The 16,759-nt window shown below is 39.5% G+C and overlaps 1 pseudogene; it reads right to left on the bottom strand.

Annotated features, from left to right (window-relative positions):
- Positions 1–13,384: 13,384 nt before the first annotated feature.
- LOC118619639 lies at positions 13,385–14,999 on the bottom strand (annotated as a pseudogene).
- Between the last annotated feature and the right edge of the window lie 1,760 nt (positions 15,000–16,759).

Here is a 16,759-nt window from a genome sequence, read left to right as displayed (position 1 = left end):
CTCTGTTACATGTCCACTCCCTTTAAATACTATTTTCCATTTAGATGCTTATACATGTAGAACACATTGTGCTGTAAGTCATGTTTAGTCATTTTATTATTGATTAGACACTTGTTGGCCAGCAGAGAGCAAAGGCCTATTACTGTAGAGTCTCAACACTAAGATTGATAATAGGAAAGAAAAAACATCAAATTATTTTTTAAAGTTTGTTCAAGAAAGATGAAAAGAGGACCTGCAGACTTTCAACAAGTTGCAACTTTCTCTAGTCATCTGAATCTGGAGAAAATTATATATTCTGAATCAACAATTATATAATTAGGCCTACTGTACACTAGAGGCTGAAGATACAGGGTGAGCAAGATGGACCATATCTGTGGAGAGAACAGAGGTGGATACTGATGACCCATCCATTCTTCCCTCTGGCCCTTTGTCTCTGTGCTTGCTGCAATAGGGTAGGGCAGGGGCAGCAAATTATGTTTTAGTATAGCTAAGCTAAGAATGATTTTTACTTTTTTTTTATCCTCATCTGAGGACATTTTCCCATTTTTTTGTTCAGATAGAGTGGGAGGGAGAGGGAGGAAAAGAAAGAAACATCGACATGAAAGGGACACATCAAATGGCTGCACAACCCAACCAGGGCCGGGAACAAACTGCAACCGAGGTAGATGCCCTTAGCGGTAACCGAACCCGGGTCTCTCGGGAATGCAGGCTGATGCTCCAACTGCTGAGCCAAACCAGCCAGGGCAATTTTTACATTTTTAAAGAAATCTTGTGTATCCTATAAAGCCTAAAATATTTACCATCTGGCTTTTACAGAAAATATTTGTTGACTCCTGGCTTAGAGGGACTTATAATTCTTTTATCAAGGCCGAAATAAACAGTTTTATGGTGTAAATACTAGTCTTTTAAAATAATTTGTTATTTATGCAAAGCATTATTAAGTATTATTTACTCTATTAAACCAGTATTAAAAATAAGAAGTGGTGGCTAGTGGGAGGATAGACTTTTTATATCAATTTGTAAAAAAATAATTCTCTTTTGTAAGTCATTTGACTATAATTTTGTTTCCCTATACTATAAGCTTCACATAAAATGTGGAACTTCTCTATCTAGGTTGTCTGGGACTTTTCTTACCCCACATCCTGCCAAAACAGAGATTAGACTACCTAGAGAAAGGGGCGTCATTTCCCTATGACAATGGGGAAGGCAGAAGAAAAGTTATTCTGCTGAAACTTGCTCTTGCACAACTACTATTTAAAAATATCTTAGTCCTTCCTTCTAAATGTGCTCTGCATTTCTTTCCTGTTCCACTTATTTAAAATGAAACAGTCCTCCTTTCACTTATCTAAATGTTTCTTAGCAGTCTTTTTTTCTTTCATGCACAGGTATATTTCCTTCCCTTCCTGCCTGCTGGAGCTTCTACTTGGGAAAAGTAGGGCACTAGTGCGCACTTACTCAGTGCCTTGGCTTGTTGACTTTTACTCCTAAGGATAATTCAGAGCCTTGGAGTTGCATCCTCTTCTTCCTCCTGTTAACTGCTTCTAGGTAACAACACTGTCATTTCCCATCTTGGGTTTGTAATAGGCTCTCATAGTATGACCTTAGTATAGAAGAGTTGGTAGCAAACCAAGCTTGTAGGGCACACAATTTGAAGAGGTTACAAGTGCCCTGACTTGGGTGTCAGCACACAAGTTTCAGCTCTTTTTCCTCTGATTTATTGTTGGATCTGAGCCAGCTTCTTAGCTTTTGAATGCCTCAATTCTCATATCTGTAATATTAAGATAATGCCAACTTTCATTCCAGCTTCTGGAAATAGAATTAAACTGTATATGGATATTGATGTTTCTATAGTAACAAGCACGTAAGGTATCTAGCATGCCACTGGAGGCAATAAATTATTTATGATAAGTACCTGTAAAAACTCCTAACTGTGCCCTGGCTGGTTTGGCTCTGCATTTAGAGCGTCATCCTGTGGTCCAGAGAGACCTGGGTTCGGTTCCCGCTAAGAGCATGTACCTCGGTTGTAGTTTGTCTCCAGCCCTGGAGCCCTGGTTGGGTTGTGCAGGTGGCAGCCACTCGAAGTGTACCTTCCACATCAATGTTTCTCTCTCTCTCTCTCTCTCTCTCTCTCTCTCTCTCTTCCTCTCTCTCCCTCCCACTCTATCTGAACAACAACAAAAAAAAACCCCTCCTAACTGTCACTATAATAAAAGATTCTTACAGGAAACCCTGGGGTTATACATTCACATTAATTTGCATTCATTATTTCAGGGAGATTTATCATTCTGCTTCAAACTACCTAATTATAAATTTGCAGAATAAAATCAATTAGTACATGCTGGAGCTGCGGAATACAAAAACAAATCAGAGTGCTCCCGTAGCCTTTATAAGAGGAAGAAAGAGACTGACTTCCTGGGCCTATTTATTAAAACCAGGGAGGAGTCGTGGGTGTGACTTGTCTGGGTAGAGATGGCTCCAACAAGAAAATAAGAATGTTAGGCAGCTTTGCCACTGTCATGTTATTACTTTTGTTATTATTTGGGGGAAATTAAATATACAATAAATACAAAAAATATGTGAGAATAATCAGTCAAGAAAGTGAAGTGAGTAGCCAAAGAACATATATACATAGCCCATGGACACAGACAGCAGGGTGGTAAAGCCCAGGGGAGGAGTGGTGGGGGCTGGATGGAGGTGGGCAAAGGGGGGGGGCAGATGGACGATATATGTAATAGTGTCAACAATTTTTTAAAAAGGAAAAAAATTCTGAGGTAAATACAATTTTATAGAAATCTAAATGTATTTTAAATATATAATAAAGGTTTCATAAAGAAGTACTTTCAACATAAAAAAATAATTACTCATCATTCAGAGATAACTAAAATTAACATTTTTGTTTATAGCCTTTCTGTCTTTTTTCCTATAGTTATATGTTCCCAAATAATGTTTTGTAATCTGCTTTTTGATTTGTGAACATTTTCCCAAGCCATTAAATATTCCTCCAGAACATAAATTTCTGAATATGCCATCATAAGGATATATCACTTTGTTGCAAGAGAAATCATTAAGCCAGATTTCCCCATCGCTAGTGGGAGTGGGGGTGGATCTTGCAATGTCTTCAGACATTGTGTGAAATTATATCCCTTGTGTTGTAAAGTCCCATGTCCCTTGAGCCAGTCCTAAAAGAGGGTTTTAGCAGAGCTAGAAGCAGGACCAGTGTTCAGAGTTTCTTTTCCTTGTTGCAACTGGGTCCAGTTCAGTATCAGGCTAGCAGCAGTTCATCGGTCCATTGTTTGGGTCCCACATGGCTGAGAGCCATGTGAATGGATGCAGGGGAATGATCTCCCTGCAACAGGAGTCCCAAGAGAACAGGAGGACCAAAGGCAAAGAGAGTGATCTTCCTTTGTTCAGGGTTTAAATATTCAGGTTTTATGCCCTTGTAGTGCCCATGCCTATTCTAGTCGATTACCTGTTCCCAGGTGTGATAGACTGGTAAGCACCTCTCCATGTCACTCATACCTTACTGGGCATGTATCTAAACTGCCTTTGTCCAGTCCCTTCCCCCATCAATCTGCAGGGAACAGACTTGGAGAGTGTTAATTTGCAGCTTTCTGTCAAAGCTGCATAAATGGCACGCCTCTATTATCTAGTTTCTCCTTTACTCCTTTTCTGTTAAATAATAACCAGATTATTACAATGGTATCAACTTTACTTAAGCAGTTCACAATTATTAAACATTTAGGTTGTATCTTGACTTGTTTTTTAATTAAAATCAATTCATGTATCAATTTGAGATCTCATGTTAATTTTAGGCCTACAGATACTTTGATTTATCCATAATACGTGCCTTTCTTCTTTCCCAGTGATTTTGCTATTACTCCACTAGAACAAATTCACCCAAATTCACCCAAATTCCCCTTCAAAAACAAATTCCCATGAAAGTCTCAAAAGGAGAGGAGGGCTCTTGCCTGAACTTCATTTTCTATATTCTTTGGTCATTATATAGATCTTTTGCCTACAACTTTATTTTCTTTCTTAATCTTATTAAAAATATTGTTTCTTTCTGAATTCCTTTTTCCTTTAACTACAACATTGATCTCTTCAGTTGGAATTCAAATCTATCCTTACTATTCATTTTTGATAATGTGATTTAATTTTTTCTTTTTATTTAAACTAATCTTTATTGTTGAATGTATTACAGATGTCCCTCTTCTTTTCCCCCTCCTTCTTCTTTTCCTCCATTGACCCCCTCCTCCCCTCTCTAACACCTCTCCTGCCTTCCCCACACTATTGTCTGTGTCCATTGGTTATGCATATATGCATATAAGTTCTTTGGTTTATCTCTTCCCACCCTTCCTACCCTCTTCTCTTAGAAGTTTGTTAGTCTAACAACCAATTTGTACTTCTTAATTCCTTCACCTTTTTCACCCATCCCCCCATCCCCATCCCATCTGGCAACCAACAAAAAGTTCTCTATCTCTGAGTCTGTTTCTGTTCTGCTTGCTCATTTTGTTTGTAGATTCAATTGTTGCTAAATATGTATTTATTGCCATTTTATCATTCATTTTTCCTCCGCCTCCGCCTCCTCCTTCTCCTCACCCTTCAGCATTTCATAAAATACTGAATTGGTGGTGGTGAACTCCTTTAGCTCTTTCTTGTCTGGGAAACTCTTTATAAATGATGGCTTTGCAAGATAAAGTAATCTTGGTTGTAGATCCTTGCTTTTCATCACTTTAAATATCTTTTGACACTCCCTTCTGACCTGCAAAGTTTCTTTTGAGAAATTAGCTTAGAGTTTTATGGGAGCTCCCGTTTCTCTTGCTGTTTCTAAGAGTCTCTCTTTGTGTTTACCATTTGCATTTTAATTATGATGTGCCTTGGTGTTGGCCTCTTTGGGTTCATCTTGTTTGGGACTCTGTGCTACCTAGACTTGTATGTCTGTTTTCTTCACCAAGTTAGGGAAGTTTTCTGTCATTATTTTTTCAAATAGGTTTTCAGTTTCTTGTTCTCTCTCTTCTTCTGGCACCCCCATGAGGCGAATGTTGGTATGCTTGAAGTTGTCCCAGAGGCTTCTTACATTATCCTCATTTTTTTGGATTCTTTGTTCTGATTGGGTGTTTTTCGCTTCCTTATATTACAAATAGGTGGTTTGCCTCTTAGCTTCACCTACTCTACTATTGATTCCCTATAAATTATTCTTTATTTCAGTTAGTGCATTCTACATTTCTGACTGGTCTTTTTTTATGCTCTTGAGGTTCTCACTAAATTCCTTGACATTCTCACTAAATTCCTTGAAATTCTCACTGAGTTCGTTGAGCATTTTTATAACCAGTGTTTTGAACTCTGCATCTGTTAGATTCTTATCTCCATTTCATTTCGTTTTTGTCCTGGAGTTTTGTTCTGTTCTTTCATTTGGGATATGTTTCTTTGTCTCCTCATTATGGTTGCCTCCCTGTGTTTATTTCCATGTATTAGGTAGAGTTGCTATGTCTCCTGGGCTTCCTAGATTGGCCTATTATAATAGGTGTCCTGTAGGGTCCAGTGGCACAGCCTCCCTGATCACCTCAGCTGGGCCCTTGAGGTGCACCCCTTGTGTGGACTGTCCACCCTTTTGTTGTAATTGAGTCTTGATTGTTGTTGGCATGTCAATGGGAGAGATTTACTCAGGCTGATCAGCTGTAAGGACTGACTGTGCCCATTGACCACTGACCTCTGACTACCTTGGAGGATCAGCTGCACAGGGCCCACCACACAGAGCAAGACTTATGTCAACAGGGCTCTGATACCCACTGAGTCCACTCCTTGTGTGTGTTTCTTGTGGAGGTGGTTGGGTGGTGGTGCTTGGACGTGGTCTGAAGCTGTTCACTGGGTGTGCTGGCTCTGAGGCCACGTCAGCCTCTGCCTGTGTTCTACCTAGGAACACCAGGCATAAACTACTAAGTGATCTACAGATGGCTGCTTCTTGTGCTGGTCTGGGAGATGCCCAGGCAAAGCTAAGCTGTGAACCAAGGCTGGCTGCTTCTAGTACCAGGCTTGGGGCCAGTTAGCTAGAGGTATGGGGCTCGCTGAGGCCAGGTGCAGTTTGAGAGAATTTAGGAAAATCTGAAGCAGGAGCCAAGACATGCCAATCCTATGGTAAAGCCACTGGAAACAGCATGGGTGAGCCTGAAAATTGGGTGGGGCAGGTCCTCAGAGAATCACCAGGGTGGGGCTAACAGTGTGAGCCAGATTGCTAGAGTCCTAGATATGGTACCCATCTGCCAGGCCTATGGGAGATGGTGTCACCAAAGGAACAATGGCCTCTACCAGCACATCTGTCCAGGAGAAAACTGCCCTACAGCTCTGGCCCCAATGCCAAATAACTCAGTTCTTGCTGGTATGTCTCTGGTGCCTTTCAAGTTGCCTCCACCATGCTGTATCCCAGAGGGAGCTGGTTGACTAAGTCTACATGGATGATTTAAGAGGAACTGCCTGGGACTCCAGAAACTTCAGCCTCCCTCAGCCTCAGCCTCCCTCAGCCTCAATTCCCTCTGGTTTTTCCAGCTAGAAGTTATGGGGACTTCTCTTCCTGGCACTGGAACCCTGAGCTGGGGGCTGATGTTGGATGAGGACCCTTGCTCATCAGGGAGGACTTTCCCAGCTGAGGTAGCCCTCCTGATTTTTATTCACCACATGTGGGTGTGGGACCAGACTGTCCTTGCCTCTGCCCCTCCTACGAATCTCGATGTGGCTACTTCTTTAATGTAGTTGTAGGACTTCCATTCAGCTCCATTTCAGGCAGTTCTGAATTATGGTTGTTTTGAAGTTTTGTTGTAATTTTGATGTGGTTGTGGAAGGAAGTGGTTACCGTGTTTACCTATGCCGCCATCTTGACTGGAAGTCTCTTAACTTCCTCTTTTAATGGAAATTTTATTCCCTCACCCAGCAGATCTTAAACTTTTTAGTATCAAGATTCCTTTAAAATTTATCGAGGACCTCAAAGAGCTCTTGTTTATGTGTGTTACTTCCATTGGTATTTATCATACTAGAAATTAAAACTAAGGCATTTTTTAAATATTTAGTATTTTATTTTAAAGTAACAGTAAGAAAGCCATTATATATAAACATAACATTTTATGACAAAAACTACGTTTTGCATAGCAAAAGCAAATTCGGTGAGAAGAATGGCATTGTTTTACATTTGGCAGCTCTCTTTAATGTGTGGCCTAACAAAAGGCAGTTTGAGTCTCCAGTTTGCTTCTTCACTGAAACTGTTGCCATATGTTGTTTTGGTTGAAGTATATGAACAAATCCTGCCTCACACAGATATACGTGGTTGAAAAAGGAAGGACCTGGAAAAGGCTCCCTGTGAGTCCCCTCTGCCCACACTTTGAGAATCACTGCCCTAAACTAACTCTGATAGCTAGACAGGTTTTTTTATGCTTCAGTTTCCTTTTTGTAAAAATATAGTGGTAATAATAGTATTTCAAAGTGTTCTGGAATTATAACATGAAAAATGCTGCAGCAACAGGCAGAAATCGACACCTGTACCAAAAATAGGGGAAAACTTCCTATGGGGTCATTTGGGAGCCATGATGCTATCCAAAGCAACTTAATTTCTAAAACAAGTTGTTCTTTCCAATAGTTAGGCTTTATACTTTACTACTGCAAACAAAAACTAAGAATTTTCTAAGGAAAATTTTTAAAATTTATTTTGGTTTTGTTAGAGAACATTTTTTCAGAAGGGTAAGATGTGAATTCTGGCTCAATTCAAAATGGAGTTGTATTTCTCAGAAACCCATTGCCTAGTGTTAGTTACCTTCTCATTCTTTGATCTATAAGGTGGACTTATGCTTTATTTTTTGGAAAATGTTAAATGTTTTTTATGTTAATTTACGTCAGAGGTGGAACGAATTCCTATTGGACATTTTGAGTCGGAATGTAAAGTTTTTCATGGGAGACCTCATGATGGGTTACGTGTACTACAGCTGATCCAACATGAGCTACAATCATTGTTGTATACATGTTCTGCAGTGGGCTCGATTGCATGTACTTGTGAAGCTGTTATGTTGGATACCTCACAGGGCCTATTCACAACAGTTTGTAATCCGACAGTGCCTCAACCTTTAAAGGAGGGATTTGGCACACAGGATGGCACAGAAGACTGTCCTTAATTCCCACCCAGGGGTCCAGTAGATTGTTCACTCCTGCAAGAACCTCACACTGGTGCCTCTTGTGTCTGGCAGTAACTCTGCTCTCAGCCTTTGGAGGCTACACAGAGGAGTAGGGCACAGATGTTTCTCTCAGATCTGCTTCAAATTCTGGATTGTATCTCAACATTGCATTTCATAGTGTTGAGTGGTTGCAGCCTGGATTTCAGAGAAACTGAGTGTGTCTGCATTTGGTAAATGGAGTTAATGGGCGTGGTGAGGACAAAATGAGAAAGGATATGAAAGTGTTTTGAAAACACTTTAAGTCCCATATAAGTGTAGGAATTGTTATTGTTGTTGTTAAGTGCCTAAGCCATTCACAGTGTGAGAAATTGCAGTGAATAAGGACACATCAGGCCTGAGACTCTTTGTTTTTATCATGTCAGGGAAAAGAACATGCTAGATCCTTCCCAGATCTCATTAAGCTAATCTGCTCTGTGGAGTTCCTGAAGTTAAATTGATATTGACTTAAAAGCTACTTGTTGATTACTCATCCCTCCCTTATTTCACAAATGAAAGGTACAGTCTGATACTGAACATTTTTATCTCCCTACGTTATCTGGTGACTGTTCTGCCATGCAAGCTTGATTGCAGCATTTATTATCGATGACTTTATTTTTCAAGTGTTTTATACTTCTTTGACATCTAGAAGTAGCTAGTTATTGAATATACTCTTTTTTTTTTTTAATCCTCACCCAAGGATATTTTTACATTTATCTTCAGACAGAGTGGGAGGGAGAGAGAGAGAGAGAAACATCAACGCAAGAGAGACATCAGTTGGTTGCCATCCTCATGACCCCAACCGGAGCTGGGGATGAACTGCAACCAAGGTATGTGCCCTTGGCTGGAATCGAACCCAGGACTCCCTGGTCTGCAGGCCGATGCTCTAACTGCTGAGCAAACCGGCCAGGGCTTGAATATACTCTTTATGAGACTATAACAAATACTTTATTGTGCACATGCAACATTTGAAAAATCTTTGGCACTGAAATTTTGAATTTAGAAATTGGTTCTTGAGTGAAACCTTAACTTCTTTGTTTAATTAGATTTCAGTTTGCTCCTCTTAAAAAAGGTCACCTAAATTTGGAAAATACAGTTGACTGTAATTGTGATAATCTCATTCTTGCTGAATTTTATTAGAAATGTTAAAGTACTTTTTTCCATTTATTAAGTAGCGTTTATCATACTTTCACAACACTGTCACACCAAAAAAAAGAAGAAAAAAAAAACAACTCTTGGGTTCTGAAGAAATAAGGCAATCATATTTTAATGGATTAATATTTTAATGGATTAGGCTTTGGTTCCTTGTCTCAGCAGATGTATCAGCTTGCTGTGTGCAGACATTTTAGACTATGTGCACCTAATTTTCTTTGCGGCAATAGTGGAACTATGTTTCCTGTGGGTCTGTTTGAGGTGTTTCAGGTGGAATAAGAAAATGTCTATAAAACACTTAGAGTTTCTACAGATAGCTGGATCACAATTAAAGTGACTTTATTTCTAGGAAGCCAAGGTAGGATAAACTGGGTGACTGAGGGAGAAGGCTCAACAGGAGTCAAGACAAAGGAACTTGAAGAAGGAATTCTGAGGAACCTGTGCTGGAGTAGCATAGCTTCTTCAGTTGCATGCTTCCTGGGCCAATATGAAGCTCTTAGGCTATGTGGTATTTATAGTATTCTTTGGTTCCATGGAAAATGAGAGGTCAATTCTAGGCTCATGGCTGAGCACTAGACAAAAGGCTCCAACTAGCTTGGGAACCATGTCAACTTAGTTTATATACAAGTATTGGGTAAAATGAGAAAAATATTTTAGCCAAACATTATATCCCAAAACATCTTACATAGACTATTATTCAAGCATAACCTGGATTTTTTTTTTACTACTGAATATATATACATATTTAAAAGCAGGTATTACCTTCATTTTGTGACCTTTCTCACATATTCAAATGGTAATTTCAAATACTATGAAATTATTACAATGCTTAAAATGTAGTTTTACCTTATAGCAAAATAACAGTTTGGGTTGTCACATACCCATAGGTGTCTCTGAAAGGAAAAGGGTGACCACATCCAAGTCTAGAATTAGGGAAAGAGGGAAAGAGATAGGGAGGGCTATCAAAGCTGCCACCAATGTAGCTGCTTCTGCAGTTGCCCCGATAAAGACAGGAGGAAGTAAGCTAGCTGAATTCTGAGCCTTGAACTCCTTGATCTACTTACCAGCAAGACAGGAAAATAGCGCTGAAGAATTTATCAGCAAACAGTTTCTTAAGAACAGTTGAACAGTGTTATGGAAGATGAATTGGTCTTTTTCTCCAGTGTTTCTAGCAAAAAATGGTTTGCACTCCCGTTTCAGATGTAATGACCACAATAAGAATTTAGAATATCTCATAGGGATATTTTTTTTAAAGCCTCTAGGATATGAGTCATTATATCAGAATCTTGAGCAAAATATAACTTATGGAACACTTTCAGAAAATGACATTTCATCTCTAAGTCTAGCTAACATACCAGTTACTTTAAAGGACTAGTTCTAGAATTCTTTACTGTCCTGTTAATGGTGAGGATGTTCCCAGGACAGAGGGACCTAGCTATTACACATGGTCCAAGAGAAGCTGGCTAGTGATTTTTCCTTCCTCTGTTTTCTCCTTAATCAATAGCCCTTATTCTCTATTACATTGCTTTCAAGAAAGGATTTGATCAATTCCTTTCTCCAAAGAGGCAGAAAAAGAAAACAATGAAGATTTAATGTTTTGTTTTGTTTTGTTTTCTTCAGGAGTATTTTCATTAGGGAACTACAGAATGAAACTCTACTTAAAGAAGTTCGAGCATCAGCTGTCCTAATGGGAAGGAATTTGGGGTGATAAGGAGAATGCTGATCTATTCTACCTAGTTGTCTCTGCTTTTAGCAAGGCAAACTCCAGTAGATTCCTACTCGCACAGTAGACAAAGAGAATCATACTTGTCTATGTTGTGTGTCAGGGAAAATGGCTGAGTGGAGGAGGCATGTCCTCATGTCCTGTCTGGAACTTCCTCAAGTTGGTTCTAATGTGACTTTACAGCAGTTTACATGAGTTTGCAAACTGAAGTCCCTCTTGATCAGGGTGGAGACAGCATACCTGGAAGAGGGGCCAGTTGCTAAGAAGGGTGGCTGTCTTTTCTCTGGACAATTTAAAAAAAAAAAAGCAAAGGGAAATTTTTATTACACAGTTGTGGCAGATTATATTAAGAAATACTGAAGCAACATTAAGTATGAAACTACCCTCCTTCCCTTTATCCAGAAAATGCAAGGCTCTCTTAACAGTAATGTTTCCTCCTTTTACGTCATAGACTTGTTTGTCTTACTTTGCAACCTTGTTAAATTGTGGTCTAATGGGAGCCCCCAAAACCATGGAGCAATCTGCACAATTCTTTCTTTATTTCCTTGAAAAATCTAATCAAGGACACCTAATAATTCTAACATTATCAGCCTACTTTGTGAAGGACACTTGGATACTTCAGGTTGAAAAATTAAAAGTCACATGTGTTTTGAGGGTCTACAATAAGTGCCATTGGAGACATATGAACAAATGTTTTTAGAATGGAAAGAAGGAAATAATTCCAACTGGAGAAGCAAATTATATTGATAGTAACTATAATAGCAGCAGATATTGAGCTCTCAGTTAAGCCCTAAATGTATACTCATGCTTAATCTTCAGACATAGGTGTCTGTTTCAAAGGGGAAGAATTATAGTAGGTGATGGTTCTGTGCCAGTGTCACCATTGATTACAACATAGATTTTCAGTAGGATATTTACAAACCTTATTTATCTTACCTTCTTAACCTGTATAATGAGGCTGATGATACTTGTGCATCACATATATTTCACAGGAAAACTTCAAATGAGAACAAATACATAGGTGCACTAAGCTGTTTTCCAATAAACAGCAATAAGCAGCAGTGAGGTGTTGTTGTTGTGCGTTTTGACATTGCCATTATGTCTTTGCATTGGTTGTGTTTTGCAATATATTTCATAAGCAATTTTGGAGGTGGATTTAGGCTTTCTGAAATACTGGCATATTTTTAGTAATTTTAAATGGGAAAGGTTCAAATAAGCTTTATGGGCTCTGATATATTCAGATATATTCAGCATACAAAAAACACCTTGTATTGTGAATGTCAGGCTAGAAAAAGAGATGCAAAGATGAAGTTGACCAGCCCTCAGCCCTCATGGCTCTTCCAACCTAGTAGGGGAACTGTTGTTTAACCAGTCTGTTGTTTTTGCACCATGAAAGACTTAAGAATAAAAATACTGGATTGGCAAGGAGGGAATATAAATTCTAAGTGTGGCAGTTAGATAAGGAAATTTATACCACCAGTAACAACAATGATAATAGCTACGATTTTTAGAATCTTTTTATATTTAAGACACACTAAAAATGTTATCACATTTACTCCCTTCCAAAAATCTATGAAATAATTATTGTCCTTGTTTCATAGATGCTGAAACTGAGGCTTAGACAGATGAAATGACTTTTGCAAGATGGCATGGCTAGAAAAGGTAGAAGCAAGATACTGAGTTTGGGTCCACTAATATCAAAACCATGTTCTTTCTATTCTGCCACCATGCATCTCAGTAACAATGCCATTTTAAAAAGCATTTTATAGTGATGTTCAACCATTTTTTAATCTTTTAGAGAGAAAATTTCCCTGATACCAGCCATGACTCTGTGACACCTCCCTGGCCATTCAGAGTCTATTGAGGTGGGAAGATAGGAGCCCTGTGCACCAACAAGTGTGAGGTCCATGTGGAGAACTACTCTCCGGTCTGCTGGGGCTTATATGGACCTGGACACCTGACCTAGTAACAGCATCCAACAAGGAATTTTTTATTGTCTCTAGAAATGATTGGGGAGTGGGGAATAACCCCATCCAGCCATTTTTAAGGGCAAGCCAACTAATACTTATACACACACAAATGGCTTACATTTCATGCTTTTCTTACTGGAACCTTTTCCTTCTAATGCCCCTTAGGAGACTCTTCTCTAAGAACAAATAGGCCAATTGGAATCTTTACTACATTTTAAACGACTGTATTTTCTTCCATTCCTTTTTTTTAAAAAGGAGACTTTACTTTATTCCATCTGTCAAAACTCCGGAGAGCAAGTATCAGACAAACATTCCACCACACATCAAAGGCTCTCCTTGGGTTGATGGATTTACACACTCCAGCTCCACATCACTGTCTGGCTTGTTTCCTCCTCTTCTTCCTCTTAATTCTCATCGTCCTTGTTGGAGCTGAAGGTGTCATCAGGCAGGCTTTAGACGTGAATCACCTGCTTCTTGGGGGTCCTTGAAGATGAGGTACTTGCTCTCCTCCACAGAGTAGGATACCCTAGGTGTTCTTTATGCTCAGGTTGACTTGGCTGGCAAACTCATTGGGCTTGAACTGCTGGGTGCCTAGGATGAGGAGTCTTTCACATGGTACCAGGACAGGTAACCAAACTTGAGGTACTCGGATACAGCTAGCAAAGCACAGCAGGTTCATTGGGCTAACTTGTAGCTGCTGTTCTTCAGCTGGGTGGCAATAATGACCCCTTGCTGAGAGTCCAGCTTCTGATGCTAGTCAACACCAATACAGTGCCTGGAGTCCCACTCGTTGAGGGTCTTGATGTTGATAAAGAACAATTCCCCATTGGCTCCAGTCATGACACCATCATGCTCACAATGATAGTCTGGTCAATGTCATATCCAAGCTTCCACCTGCAATACCAGTATGCAATAGAAGCTATTTAGTTCTTGTCCATGTCATCCTCCACAAGTGGATTTGGGTTGGGGAAGTTGTATCTTTCTTTCCCCATTGTCAGGCACTGCTGGGAGAAGTTGTGGTTGATATAGGTTGCTTCCATGGCCAGGTTTTGGGGCAAGCTGAAGGAATTACCCTTATCTTGAGGGGGCTCATTGGCCATATCACTCACTGTCAGGAGGTTAAAGTCAGAGTTATACTTCTTGTCAAAGAAGAGCTTGGACTCAGCTCTCTGGACAACAATGTCCCAGGAATACATGGAGTGGGTGCAGCTCATTGGTGTGGCCAGAATGGCGTTGGTGGAAAACGCATTCTCTTGGATTTTTGCCAGGTTTCAGATGACAGGGTCATTTATGGTGGTGACTGTATGAATGATGCACTTGATGCTCCCCAGAAGCTTCTTGCTCCTCGTGGTGATGAGGTCAAAGGCTTTATTGTAGTATTCCAGGGCTCCAGAACATTCAATGTCCTATGGCTCTGAGACTTCCAAGTAGTGCAACTTGGAAAATTCATTTCTTATTTCACCTCCCAGTCACTACAGACTTCAACTATAGAGTCTCAGAATTTCTGTGATTTTTAGTCCTATTCTGCCTCATTGCAAATTTTTTCTGAAATTTTTTTCTGCAGTCATACATTCTCTCTTTCTGCTTGGTGCTCTTAGGCAGGGTCTGCAAGTTGAACTGCAACATGTTCCCTCCATCTTTGTCTCTGTGGATGTTCCCCTGGGCAAATCACACCCTATTCTGCTGGTAGGCAGTCTTCTGTGTGCACACTGTATCCACTACTTGGAAACTAGTTTCATCCTCCTCGTGGAAATAAGCATACTGACTTCCACCACTAAACTGAGAGGAGGACTTATTTGTACACCTATTATCTTGGTATGTGGCACCTGTTCAGTCTGCAAACTTTCCTAGCCCATCTCCTTTGCTGAATGGCTGGTAGGGCATATGCTGAAACTGCACAGGGACCGCACAAGGACCCCAGCTTAAGGGGTTGTCTTGGATCACCAGTGTCATGAACTTTGCCATCTTCTAAAACCTTCAATGGCCTCAGCACACCCAGATGGTGAGAGATAGTCTGGGCCAGAGCTTGCTATCTGCTGTACTCTGAGGAACTGGGAAAGGAGGGTTAAATGTTTGTATGTTCTAAGACAAATATTCTGAATAAAGGATTTTTTCTGATTACTGAGTTTATTATATGAAAATTTTAACAAAGATATAAAAATTGCATAACCATTTAGCTATGGTTGGAAATCAATTGCTTTTCTTGAAAATAATAAGAATTACATGACAATAGAAGGGTTTTGGGACTGTGTTGTATTTATAGTATGCAAAGTGAACTGAAATATGACAAGGTAATTTTCATCCTTGTGTGAAAAAACTTAACAATATATTCTGATGAAATTATTCTTATTTTAGAATCTGATAGCAAGAAAACCTTTGCCCAGGGGAATGACATTTTGGGAACATTAGCACAAACTAAACAAAAAGCTGTGTTTAAAGTATGATTCTTCGGTGATCAGCATGATGGCTAACATCTGTGGTGTCTACATGGTGCATTGTTTGTTTGTTGAAACCCCAAAATACAGATCCAATTTTTTGTTGTTGTTGTTGTTGTTAATCCTCACCTGAGGATATTTTTCTATTGATATTTTAGATAGAGTGGAAGGGAGGGATGGGGAGAGAGAGCAAAACATTGATGTGAGAAAGGCACATGGATTTGTTGCCTCCTGCACAACCCCAATTGGGACTGGGGATTGAACCTGCAACCCAGGTATGTGCCCTTTACTGGGAATCAAACCTGAGCCCCTTTGGTTCATAGGCAGATGCTCTAACTGCTAAGCCAAACCAGCCAGGGCTTGAATTCTTATCCAAAACCATAGTCACCAGGATGGTTCCAAGACGGCTGCTGGAGTTACAGAGAATGATAAATGACTGTACTGTGTTACCACTTTGTTAAGTTCTACTTTAGTTCTTGTAATGGAATTCATATTGTACCAGCCATCTTTTATTAGTCAGTCCCATGGGACTTTTATTAAGTTCTATTTTTGTCTAATTCTATGGGAACCACACATACTTTGTGCATTTGCCAGAAATTTGTTTTCCAATGAGTATTACTCAATTCTAAATAAGTACATTCTACATTTTTATGCTGGGACAGAGTAGGGTGAGTTCAATTAGAAACACCATTTAAAGTTACATAATGTAGCCTGGATTTTTTTTTGTAACTCTAATATTCTGCTAACTAAAAAGCGCATTTGGGTTTTGGGTTTTGTTTACTGTCTTTCAAAGTGATCGATTTTAAACAAAAACACCTTCTTTTTTAAAAAAGTAATTAAGAACTGCTTTGTTACAAGTGCTAACCTAAAATTAAAAGTAGAAATGAGAGTCAAGAAGCATTTATTTGGAAATGAAGAATTGCAACTTAGGAGCATAGATTCAGGTAGAAACCCAAGTAGTGTCCCAATTACAGGGTGAAGGCAAAGGGTTTTTATGAGAAAAGGAAAGGAATAATTAGCACACACACACAAAGAATTCCTACAGGTACTGATCAACTGAGCTACTCTTGGCTACACATGATTGGTTACTGATTTTATCTTCAGATAGAGAGGTCATAATCATCAGTCCTTGTGGTCAGGATGTCCACTGTCCTGCTGTTGGTTTGACCCAGTCCAAGGTGTGGCCCAGTACAAACAATCCAAAGTTTCAAGTAGGAAGATATACAGGGCATTTCCTCTGGAATGGCAGTTCCTACTCTTTTTTGAAATGGCTTCGTTTATGTCATTTTT

This window comes from Molossus molossus, unplaced genomic scaffold (genome assembly GCF_014108415.1).
Source record: "Molossus molossus isolate mMolMol1 unplaced genomic scaffold, mMolMol1.p scaffold_m16_p_7, whole genome shotgun sequence".
NCBI classification, from domain to species: domain Eukaryota; kingdom Metazoa; phylum Chordata; class Mammalia; order Chiroptera; family Molossidae; genus Molossus; species Molossus molossus.
Note: the sequence above shows the minus strand (reverse complement) of the source record. Positions and strands in the feature narration are given on the sequence as shown.